Raw genomic sequence first — 12,399 nt, forward strand, 5'->3', positions numbered from 1 at the left:
ATCATATTATATCTCTTGTAAAATCTCCTTCCAAGAGATTAGGTGTGCTAAGCTGACTCCGTTCTTTCTTTACCAGTGCACAATTGTTAACTCTATACAGGGGTTTTATCCACCCCTGTGTGGAGTACAACTCTCATGTGTGTGGAGGCTTTCAACATACAGCTCTTCTCAATAGGGTGGATCAAAGGCTTTTCGTCTCATTAACTTTCCTTCTCTTACTGACTTTTCAACCTCTGTATCTTCATCACACTGTTGCACCTTTGTCTCTTTTCTATCGCTACTTCAATGGTCACTGCTCCTCTGAACTGTCTGCATGAATTCGTCCACCTCTACGGCGGGCGCATAGCACCCATCTAGCAGTAAACTCTCATCCCTTTTCCGTCTAACTCTCTAAAGCAAGAGTTAACTGTTACTCCCAGTCCTTCATTTATGCAATAGCTCATCTCTGGATCTGTCTCCCTCTGTCTGTGTTTCCTGCTTCTTATGATCTCCATTCTTTCAGACGCAGTGTGTCCAGGCATCTCGAAATGATCGAATCTTGAATTTGGCTCTCTCTTGTGTATTGTTTTTCTCTTGGAAGGAACAATAATTGCGGGCTCGTGGCCTTCGGCTCCTTCTTCCTTGCATAAAACAACAACAACAAACATCAACAACAAACAACAAGCAAAAACAACAAACAACAAGCAAAAACAACAAACAACAACAAACTAACAATGACAAACAAACAACAAACTAACAACGAAACAAACAACAAACTAACAATGGCAACAAACAACAACAAACAAACAACAACAACAATCAACAACAACAAACTAACAACGACAAACAAACAACAAACTAACAACGACAAACAACAAACAACAAACATCAATAACAAACAACAAACATCATTAACAAACAACAAACATCAATAACAAACAACAAACGAGAAAAAACAACAAACAACAACAAACTAAAAACAACAGTAACAACAACAACAAACAACCACAACAACAAACAACAAACAAGAAAAAACAACAAAAAACAACAACAACCACAACAACAAAAAACAACAACAAACAACAAACAATAAAAATATCGGTAATGTCTGCGTGCATGTCAAGAATACATATTTTCGTCCGTTAAGAAACCTCCCTAACACTTTTTCTTAAGCGATTTAATCTGCTCATTACAGCTTGCTGTCCTCTTCCGTGTTATAAAAGTCCTTCCAATATCGCCATATTCTGCATAAATGACCTTCAACAGAATGTTGGCCAGTCACAAAAAATAATAAATCGCTAAGGAAGAGGTGTTAGGGTCCCTCCGCACCCAGTGAGCATGCGGGCCAAGGTCAGACAGGGATACACAGGTGTCCGAACACCGCATTGAAATTCCAGTCATGATCCATGTCACCTCGCAAAGCGCTCCACCAGCCGGAAGAAATACTACCTCGAATTTATGGTCACAATATTGAACACATGTACGTGACCTACATACATACATACACATGCTACAAGGACTTACAAATAAAATCCACTATACACATTCTCTCTCTCTCTCTCTCTCTCTCTCTCTCTCTCTCTCTCTCTCTCTCTCTCCATTTAATTTATCTATATAGAGCTAACACCATACTCTAGATATACTCAATTTCTTTTTCACTCTAACTTGGCCCAGATTTTCGTCCTTTTGCAGCTTGCGTCACGTAACTCTGTGGCGGAGACAATAATACCGCTCTACACGCTTTCCACAGCACTTCTTCGTGACTAGCATCTTAATCTAGCGTCAGTCTACGAGATGAAGATGAGGAGATGGTAATTTTAAGCCAGGTAAGAGTTTAAAGAGTATTCAAGTCCCGTTCCCTGAGGGCCGCCAGTGACCTTCCTATGATGCAATTCGTCCACAATCCCTCCATCATGTTTTTGTTTTTCTATAGGATCAATATGCCCTTGAAGAAGCCAGCTCTCACACCCTGCAGTGACGCCATCCTTCCTGTACTTATCTGACGGTCAGAATCGCTAATTTTTATTCTAGTTAAATTACTAGAAGTGAAGGAGCGTTGTGGTGTGGATGTGATGTGACAGAAAGCGTTAGCAGAATACAATGAGGTGGTTTGGCCATGTGGGGAGGATGGAGAGCGAGAGACTGACGAGGAGTGCGTATGTGAGTGAGGTGGAGGGGGGGTAAGGGAAAGGGAGACCGATGATGAGGTTGAGTGGGGAAGAGGGAGGAGGAGATCGAGGATGAGATACAGGAATGGAATAAGAAGCTCTATGAGATGGTGGATGAGTTAGTACAAAGGAGTACAAAGGAAAGCAAACAGCAACAGACCTTATGGTACTTTCGAGGCTACTTGTTACAGAGTAGACTATAACTGCGAGATCTAATTCTACATGCTGAAGGATAAGGACGGTAAAGCAAAAAGGCTCCCCCTGCCTCCAAACCTTCCTGTTAAAACTGGCAGGAAAAAGTGAGGAAAAACCGGAAAAACTGACAGAGAAATTTCATAGGAAAGACTGAAAGGAAAGGTTACATTCTATAGTACTTAATCTTAAAGCTACCACTTTGAATAACCTGAAAGTGAAAGCAGTAAAGTAAAATGAATAATCAAATAATGAATAACTGAGGCAAGACATGTATGGGTACGTTCAGTTAACGGAGTGTCTGTAGCCAAGTCATGGAAATTGCACAGTGCACAGTTCAGTGGTGGTGTGGCAGCCTTGCCTGGTGCATTTAAGGTAGGCAGCAGTCAATCAGGCCACAGCTCCGTTTACTCCACTGAGACATGGAACTTTTCCATGTGAGAGAAGTAAACAAGTTTTCTCTTGACCCCTGGTACATAAAAAAAATCCCAATAGTGGTCACGTCTTTTTTTTCTTTTTCTTTATGTTTCCGACTCTGGGCAAGGGCTTTCAGGTCCTATATCCCGGGGGCACTAGCTTATCCCAAGGCCCGGTAGTCCTCCTACACCTCCACATATCACCACTTTGGCGTTAACACCCACCGTCCATATTGAATACAGGCTAGGGCTGTCTCATACAGGACTGGTGTATTGGTATTAGCGGGGGTATTTTTACGACATGTTGGCGAGTCATCTAGTATGTCAGGAAAGTCTGTTTTTTTTTTATGAAATTCAAATCCTTAAACTGTTCCCTGCCCCAGCCCGGATTCCAACCTGGGTCCATCAGGACTCCAGGCCGCCTCTCCACCGATTCAGCCACCGCCTCCCCCACTTCACTAACAGGGACCCTCAGTGATCCACAGCCCATCACAGGTCGAAAGGAAGAGTAGTGACCGTCAACTCAGGGCTATCTGTGCATATCCAAGTCTGTGCTTATACTATATTTGCATTTAATAAATTGATCTGGGCACTGAGAGGAAAAATTAAAAAAAAGCTCATACGAGTATATACACAAGTCGTTTATTCTGCGGAAAACATATTAAACTGGATGTTAGACGACAGACACTGATCCATGCGACCTTTAAAGGTTAGTACTGTGTTATGGCTTACTACATTGGAGGGCAATTTGTTCCATATATTTACAACTCTTTTAAAGAAGAAATGCTTGGCTTCATGCGACTGGAATCGTTTCCCAATTATTTTGTGCCCATTGCCTCTAGTATAAATCGAATGATCAGCTGTGAAGTATTTATCAACAGTCATGTTATCGTGCCCTTTGAATATTTTAAATACTTGAATTAAATCTCCTCTTAATCTGCGCTAGTTAGGGTGAAGAGATTCAGGGTTTCTAAACGCTCCTAGTATGGTTCGTTTCTCAAGCTAGGTATCATTTTGGTTCAGGGTTGGTGTTTTTCCTTATTTTTTGAATAAAAATAAAAAATAAAACATCAATGATTTTTATTCATTCAATTTATTTGATTTTTTTATTTATTTGATTTCTCTGCTAATTATACAGCTAATATTTTAAAAGCAGTATACTGAATACTGTTAACTTCATGTCCTGTCTATCTACTGATGGTTGAGGCTGAAAGCTACAGCCCAGAATCCAGATACATCATTGGGTATGTAGCTGCCTTGTGTAAATTACCTGATAGGACCCTTAAGATCGCCAAGACGATCGCGTACACCCCACGCATGTGCTTACTAGACTTAATGAACGAGGTAGAGATGCAGTGCAGTAAAGCAGGGATGATCGACACACCCGCACATTCTGGTAGAATGAGAGTACCTGAGACAGTATCAGCTGTGAAAACATCTACACCGACATCAAACAGAGAACAAAATCGATCGCGACCCGAAAGCAGGCAAACAACTAAACGTGTCGAGGGTTCGATCATAAACACCAGGCTACACGCAGTTTCATAAGTTTTCGTGCAGCCCGAGCAGATCTCGCGCCACAAACAACACTACATATGGGAAGTCACCTCGTAGGTCACAGTCAAGAGATAGGTCCATTCTATGTCATTATTGTGCAAAACCACGACACACAAGGAATGAATACTTTATCAAAACAAAAGAGGATAGACAAAAGACACAAGGATTTGGTCCTTACTGTAGGCATCATAGATGCCAAGGGCACTGGACCAGTAACTGCAAAACAGTAGAAAAAATTGTGTCTATGTTCAAATTGGGGGAAGACCAAGTCATGACAAAAAACGAACAAACGTAAAGAAAAGCAAGTCTAAAATTCACATAGGAGGCATGTTGGGAAATGAGTGTATCTTGATACCAGCTGTATGTGAGGATCAAAACATTTCCTTATTTTTAGACACAGGCTCTCGAGTGAACTTAATAAAACAAGAAGAAATAAATAGAATTTTTAAAAATAAGAAGAAAGTAACTTTTCTGGAAGAAGCTGATTTAGGTTTATATACGGTAGATGGAAAAAAAAAAATTACAGTAAAAGGTATGATAAGGTTAAATATCAGTTTCACAGAGACTACACGACCATTCTCTGCATTTTTCTATATCGTTGAAAACTTAGCAATTAAAGCTCATATGTTACTGAGCTTAAGATGCATGAGAGCAGAGAACATAACTTTACTCCCACAAATGAATGGAATAGACTTTGACAATGAATTCATAGAGGAAATACCATCAGAACCCTCACCGATTTGTACAAGAGAACCAAAAAGAATTGGTAATATTAAAAGCTAAAAAAAACATACACAAACAGATGAGTGTATAGATCCACTCACACCACCAGCCCCCGCCTCCAGAATTAGACACCCAGGTAACAGTGCTGATTCATCAGTTTTTCCCGCCCATCTGACCAATGATAGTTATACCACCTAATTCCTATATGAAAGTTACCATTAAGAGGAAATTACGGAATAGTACTGTTCTTGTCTTAGAAGAATTATGTAAAGTAAAGGGATTGTCAGTAGAAAACACATTATGTCAGATGAACGACGAAGGGCAAACTCAGATATTCATAATTAATCACATGAATGGGGAAGTTCAGTTGAAAAAGGGGACTTGCATAGTTAATATTGAAAAATGTTTCGCCCCTGTGAAGGAAATAGTTATAGCTGGAGTGACAGGTGAGATAAAATCTACGGATAGAGAAAGCATAAAAGAGAATTTAATTCACTCAGGTGAATTTGATGAAGAAAATGATTTGTTAACCCTGCTGCAAACACACAGGGACACTGTAGCATTACCCGGGGAACAATTAGGGTGTACTAACCTGATTAATCACAAGATTAATGTGCACCCAGAAGTGCATTTATTCAAATATGTATACAACTTGTTTAAAATGTAATATTACTAGATCATTGCAATTTACTATGAATATTATATGTATACAATATTATAATCAATATTATGTACTAATAGATTAGCATATGTCAATGATAATTACTGTCGGAGGACCTCCAGCGCGTGACCGAGCAATGTTAGGACTCCATATTATAAATACAATTAATTATGGAAAACATGATAGATAGATAGATAGACAGAGCACCAGGCAAGCCTGGGAATGGGAAATGAGCTTGCAAGTGTAAGTGAGGAAATGTTGACAATACACTGGAAGCAGCAAGTCAGGGGATGATATAGGTAGTGTGTCAGCGAGATAAGCATACGAACAATGCCTAGTGACCATACACACACATACACACATACACACAGGTTTCCAGAACATTCCAACAACAGTGTAACACACGTGGCACGACCCCTGCTACACCAGAATTTAGGAAGCAGAGCTCAGAAGGAGGCTAGCTATAGAACCGACAGGTAGTGGAGAGAGTGAACAAGAAGAGAGGTCCAACTAGACTTACTTAGTATATTAAGTCTCTGTAATACATACACTGCTCAACTTAAGATTTTATCTGAATATAATAAATCAAGATCAACTCCCTTTATTCATCTTTAACTCCTACTATAAGAATCGAGAGTCACAACTCCACCCTTCATCTTTCCATTCCGTTCCTGCAACGTCCATCTCAGCAGTTGCTTCAACAAACATGGGATGAGGCTATGGCACACCTAATGTCTGACTAGCCTTGTATCTCTGACTGGGGTGAAAATAATCTGGTTGTTTTTAATGCACCATAGACTCAGTTTTCACATCTATCAACCCTACAAAATCTTCCACAGGTATACCCACTAATGTTTAATAATATTCAGCTGAATCCTGCATCATCCTTGAACATGGTTGGGGTTTCATTTACTCGGGACTTATCTTGGAAACATCATATTATATCTCTTGTAAAATCTCCTTCCAAGAGATTAGGTGTGCTAAGCTGACTCCGTTCTTTCTTTACCAGTGCACAATTGTTAACTCTATACAGGGGTTTTATCCACCCCTGTGTGGAGTACAACTCTCATGTGTGTGGAGGCTTTCAACATACAGCTCTTCTCAATAGGGTGGATCAAAGGCTTTTCGTCTCATTAACTTTCCTTCTCTTACTGACTTTTCAACCTCTGTCTCTTCATCACACTGTTGCACCTTTGTCTCTTTTCTATCGCTACTTCAATGGTCACTGCTCCTCTGAACTGTCTGCATGAATTCGTCCACCTCTACGGCGGGCGCATAGCACCCATCTAGCAGTAAACTCTCATCCCTTTTCCGTCTAACTCTCTAAAGCAAGAGTTAACTGTTACTCCCAGTCCTTTATTTATGCAATAGCTCATCTCTGGATCTGTCTCCCTCTGTCTGTGTTTCCTGCTTCTTATGATCTCCATTCTTTCAGACGCAGTGTGTCCAGGCATCTCGAAATGATCGAATCTTGAATTTGGCTCTCTCTTGTGTATTGTTTTTCTCTTGGAAGGAACAATAATTGCGGGCTCGTGGCCTTCGGCTCCTTCTTCCTTGCATAAAACAACAACAACAAACATCAACAACAAACAACAAGCAAAAACAACAAACAACAACAAACTAACAATGACAAACAAACAACAAATTAACAACGAAACAAACAACAAACTAACAACGACAACAAACAACAACAAACAAACAACAACAACAATCAACAACAAACTAACAACGACAAACAAACAACAAACTAACAACGACAAACAACAAACAACAAACATCAATAACAAACAACAAACATCAATAACAAACAACAAACATCAATAACAAACAACAAACATCAATAACAAACAACAAACAAGAAAAAACAACAAACAACAACAAACTAAAAACAACAGTAACAACAACAACAAACAACCACAACAACAAACAACAAACAAGAAAAAACAACAAAAAACAACAACAACCACAACAACAAAAAACAACAACAAACAACAAACAATAAAAATATCGGTAATGTCTGCGTGCATGTCAAGAATACATATTTTCGTCCGTTAAGAAACCTCCCTAACACTTTTTCTTAAGCGATTTAATCTGCTCATTACAGCTTGCTGTCCTCTTCCGTGTTATAAAAGTCCTTCCAATATCGCCATATTCTGCATAAATGACCTTCAACAGAATGTTGGCCAGTCACAAAAAATAATAAATCGCTAAGGAAGAGGTGTTAGGGTCCCTCCGCACCCAGTGAGCATGCGGGCCAAGGTCAGACAGGGATACACAGGTGTCCGAAAACCGCATTGAAATTCCAGTCATGATCCATGTCACCTCGCAAAGCGCTCCACCAGCCGGAAGAAATACTACCTCGAATTTATGGTCACAATATTGAACACATGTACGTGACCTACATACATACATACACATGCTACAAGGACTTACAAATAAAATCCATTAAACACATTCTCTCTCTCTCTCTCTCTCTCTCTCTCTCTCTCTCTCTCTCTCCATTTAATTTATCTATATAGAGCTAACACCATACTCTAGATATACTCAATTTCTTTTTCACTCTAACTTGGCCCAGATTTTCGTCCTTTTGCAGCTTGCGTCACGTAACTCTGTGGCGGAGACAATAATACCGCTCTACACGCTTTCCACAGCACTTCTTCGTGACTAGCATCTTAATCTAGCGTCAGTCTACGAGATGAAAATGAAGAGATGGTAATTTTAAGCCAGGTAAGAGTTTAAAGAGTATTCAAGTCCCGTTCCCTGAGGGCCGCCAGTGACCTTCCTATGATGCAATTCGTCCACAATCCCTCCATCATGTTTTTGTTTTTCTATAGGATCAATATGCCCTTGAAGAAGCCAGCTCTCACACCCTGCAGTGACGCCATCCTTCCTGTACTTATCTGACGGTCAGAATCGCTAATTTTTATTCTAGTTAAATTACTAGAAGTGAAGGAGCGTTGTGGTGTGGATGTGATGTGACAGAAAGCGTTAGCAGAATACAATGAGGTGGTTTGGCCATGTGGGGAGGATGGAGAGCGAGAGACTGACGAGGAGTGCGTATGTGAGTGAGGTGGAGGGGGGGTAAAGGAAAGGGAGACCGATGTTGAGGTAGAGGGAGGGGGAGATCGAGGATGAGATACAGGAATGGAATAAGAAGCTCTATGAGATGGTGGATGAGTTAGTACAAAGGAGTACAAAGGAAAGCAAACAGCAACAGACCTTATGGTACTTTCGAGGCTACTTGTTACAGAGTAGACTATAACTGCGAGATCTAATTCTACATGCTGAAGGATAAGGACGGTAAAGCAAAAAGGCTCCCCGTGCCTCCAAACCTTCCTGTTAAAACTGGCAGGAAAAAGTGAGGAAAAACCGGAAAAACTGACAGAGAAATTTCATAGGAAAGACTGAAAGGAAAGGTTACATTCTATAGTACTTAATCTTAAAGCTACCACTTTGAATAACCTGAAAGTGAAAGCAGTAAAGTGAAATGAATAATCAAATAATGAATAACTGAGGCAAGACATGTATGGGTACGTTCAGTTAACGGAGTGTCTGTAGCCAAGACATGGAAATTGCACAGTGCACAGTTCAGTGGTGGTGTGGCAGCCTTGCCTGGTGCATTTAAGGTAGGCAGCAGTCAATCAGGCCACAGCTCCGTTTACTCCACTGAGACATGGAACTTTTCCATGTGAGAGAAGTAAACAAGTTTTCTCTTGACCCCTGGTACATAAAAAAAAATCCCAATAGTGGTCACGTCCTTTTTTTCTTTTTCTTTATGCGTCCGACTCTGGGCAAGGGCTTTCAGGTCCTATATCCCGGGGACACTTGCTTATCCCAAGGCCCAGTAGTCCTCCTACACCTCCACATATCACCAATTTGGCGCTAACACCCACCGTCCATATTGAATACAGGCTAGGGCTGTCTCATACAGGACTGGTGTATTGGTATTAGCGGGGGTATTTTTACGACATGTTGGCGAGTCATCTAGTATGTCAGGAAAGTCTGTTTTTTTTTTTAATGAAATTCAAATCCTTAAACTGTTCCCTGCCCCAGCCCGGATTCCAACCTGGGTCCATCAGAACTCCAGGCCGCCTCTCCACCGATTCAGCCACCGCCTCCCCCACTTCACTAACAGGGACCCTCAGTGATCCACAGCCCATCACAGGTCGAAAGGAAGAGTAGTGACCGTCAACTCAGGGCTATCTGTGCATATCCAAGTCTGTTCTTATACTATATTTGCATTTAATAAATTGATCTGGGCACTGAGAGGAAAAAAAAAAAAAAAGCTCATACGAGTATATACACAAGTCGTTTATTCTGCGGCAAACATATTAAACTGGATGTTAGACGACAGACACTGATCCATGCGACCTTTAAAGGTTAGTACTGTGTTATGGCTTACTACATTGGAGGGCAATTTGTTCCATATATTTACAACTCTTTTAAAGAAGAAATGCTTGGCTTCATGCGACTGGAATCGTTTGCCAATTATTTTGTGCTCATTGCCTCTAGTATAAATCGAATGATCAGCTGTGAAGTATTTATTAACAGTCATGTTATCGTGCCCTTTGAATATTTTAAATACTTGAATTAAATCTCCTCGTAATCTGCGCTAGTTAGGGTGAAGAGATTCAGGGTTTCTAAACGCTCCTAGTATGGTTCGTTTCTCAAGCTAGGTATCATTTTGGTTCAGGGTTGGTGTTTTTCCTTATTTTTTGAATAAAAATAAAAAATAAAACATCAATGATTTTTATTCATTCAATTTATTTGATTTTTTTATTTATTTGATTTCTCTGCTAATTATACAGCTAATATTTTAAAAGCAGTACACTGAATACTGTTAACTTCATGTCCTGTCTATCTACTGATGGTTGAGGCTGAAAGCTACAGCCCAGAATCCAGATACATCATTGGGTATGTAGCTGCCTTGTGTAAATTACCTGATAGGACCCTTAAGATCGCCAAGACGATCGCGTACACCCCACGCATGTGCTTACTAGACTTAATGAACGAGGTAGAGATGCAGTGCAGTAAAGCAGGGATGATCGACACACCCGCACATTCTAGTAGAATGAGAGTACCTGACACAGTATCAGCTGTGAAAACATCTACACCGACATCAAACAGAGAACAAAATTGATCGCGACCCGAAAGCAGGCAAACAACTAAATGTGTCGAGGGTTCGATCATAAACACCAGGCTACACGCAGTTTCATAAGTTTTCGTGCAGCCCGAGCAGATCTCGCGCCACAAACATCACTACATATGGGAAGTCACCTCGTAGGTCACAGTCAAGAGATAGGTCCATTCTATGTCATTATTGTGCAAAACCACGACACACAAGGAATGAATACTTTATCAAAACAAAAGAGGATAGACAAAAGACACAAGGATTTGGTCCTTACTGTAGGCATCATAGATGCCAAGGGCACTGGACCAGTAACTGCAAAACAGTAAAAAAAAATTGTGTCTATGTTCAAACTGGGGGAAGACCAAGTCATGACAAAAAACGAACAAACGTAAAGAGAAGCAAGACTAAAATTCACATGGGAGGCATGTTGGGAAATGATTATATCTTGATACCAGCTGCATGTGAGGATCAAAACGTTTCCTTATTTTTAGACACAGGCTCTCGAGTGAACTTAATAAAACAAGAAGAAATAAATAGAATTTTTAAAAATAAGAAGAAAGTAACTTTTCTGGAAGAAGCTGATTTAGATTTATATACGGTAGATGGAAAAAAATTACAGTAAAAGGTATGATAAGGTTAAATATCAGTTTCACAGAGACTACACGACCATTCTCTGCATTTTTCTATATCGTTGAAAACTTAGCAATTAAAGCTCATATGTTACTGGGCTTAAGATGCATGAGAGCAGAGAACATAACTTTACTCCCACAAATGAATGGAATAGACTTTGACAATGAATTCATAGAGGAAATACCATCAGAACCCTCACCGATTTGTACAAGAGAACCAAAAAGAATTGGTAATATTAAAAGCTTAAGCAAACATACACAAACAGATGAGTGTATAGATCCACTCACACCACCAGCCCCAGCCTCCAGAATTAGACACCCAGGTAACAGTGCTGATTCATCAGTTTTTCCCGCCCATCTGACCAATGATTTAGTTATACCACCTAATCCCTATATGAAAGTTACCATTAAGAGCAAATTACGGAATAGTACTGTTTTTGTCTTAGAAGAAATATGTAAAGTAAAGGGATTGTCAGTAGAAAACACATTATGTCAGATGAACGACGAAGGGCAAACTCAGATATTCATAATTAATCACATGAATGGGGAAGTTCAGTTGAAAAAGGGGACTTGCATAGTTAATATTGAAAAATGTTTCGCCCCTGTGAAGGAAATAGTTATAGCTGGAGTGACAGGTGAGATAAAATCTACGGATAGAGAAAGCATAAAAGAGAATTTAATTCACTCAGGTGAATTTGATGAAGAAAATGATTTGTTAACCCTGCTGGAAACACACAGGGACACTGTAGCATTACCCGGGGAACAATTTGGGTGTACTAACCTGATTAATCACAAGATTAATGTGCACCCAGAAATGCATTTATTCAAATATGTATACAACTTGTTTAAAATGTAATATTACTAGATCATTGTAATTTACTATGAATATTATATGTATACAATATTATAATCAATATTATGTACTAATAGATTAGCATATGTC

Source organism: Coenobita brevimanus, chromosome 35, assembly GCF_032717465.1.
Source record: "Coenobita brevimanus isolate Jiangsu-jjx chromosome 35, ASM3271746v2, whole genome shotgun sequence".
NCBI classification, from domain to species: Eukaryota; Metazoa; Arthropoda; class Malacostraca; order Decapoda; family Coenobitidae; genus Coenobita; species Coenobita brevimanus.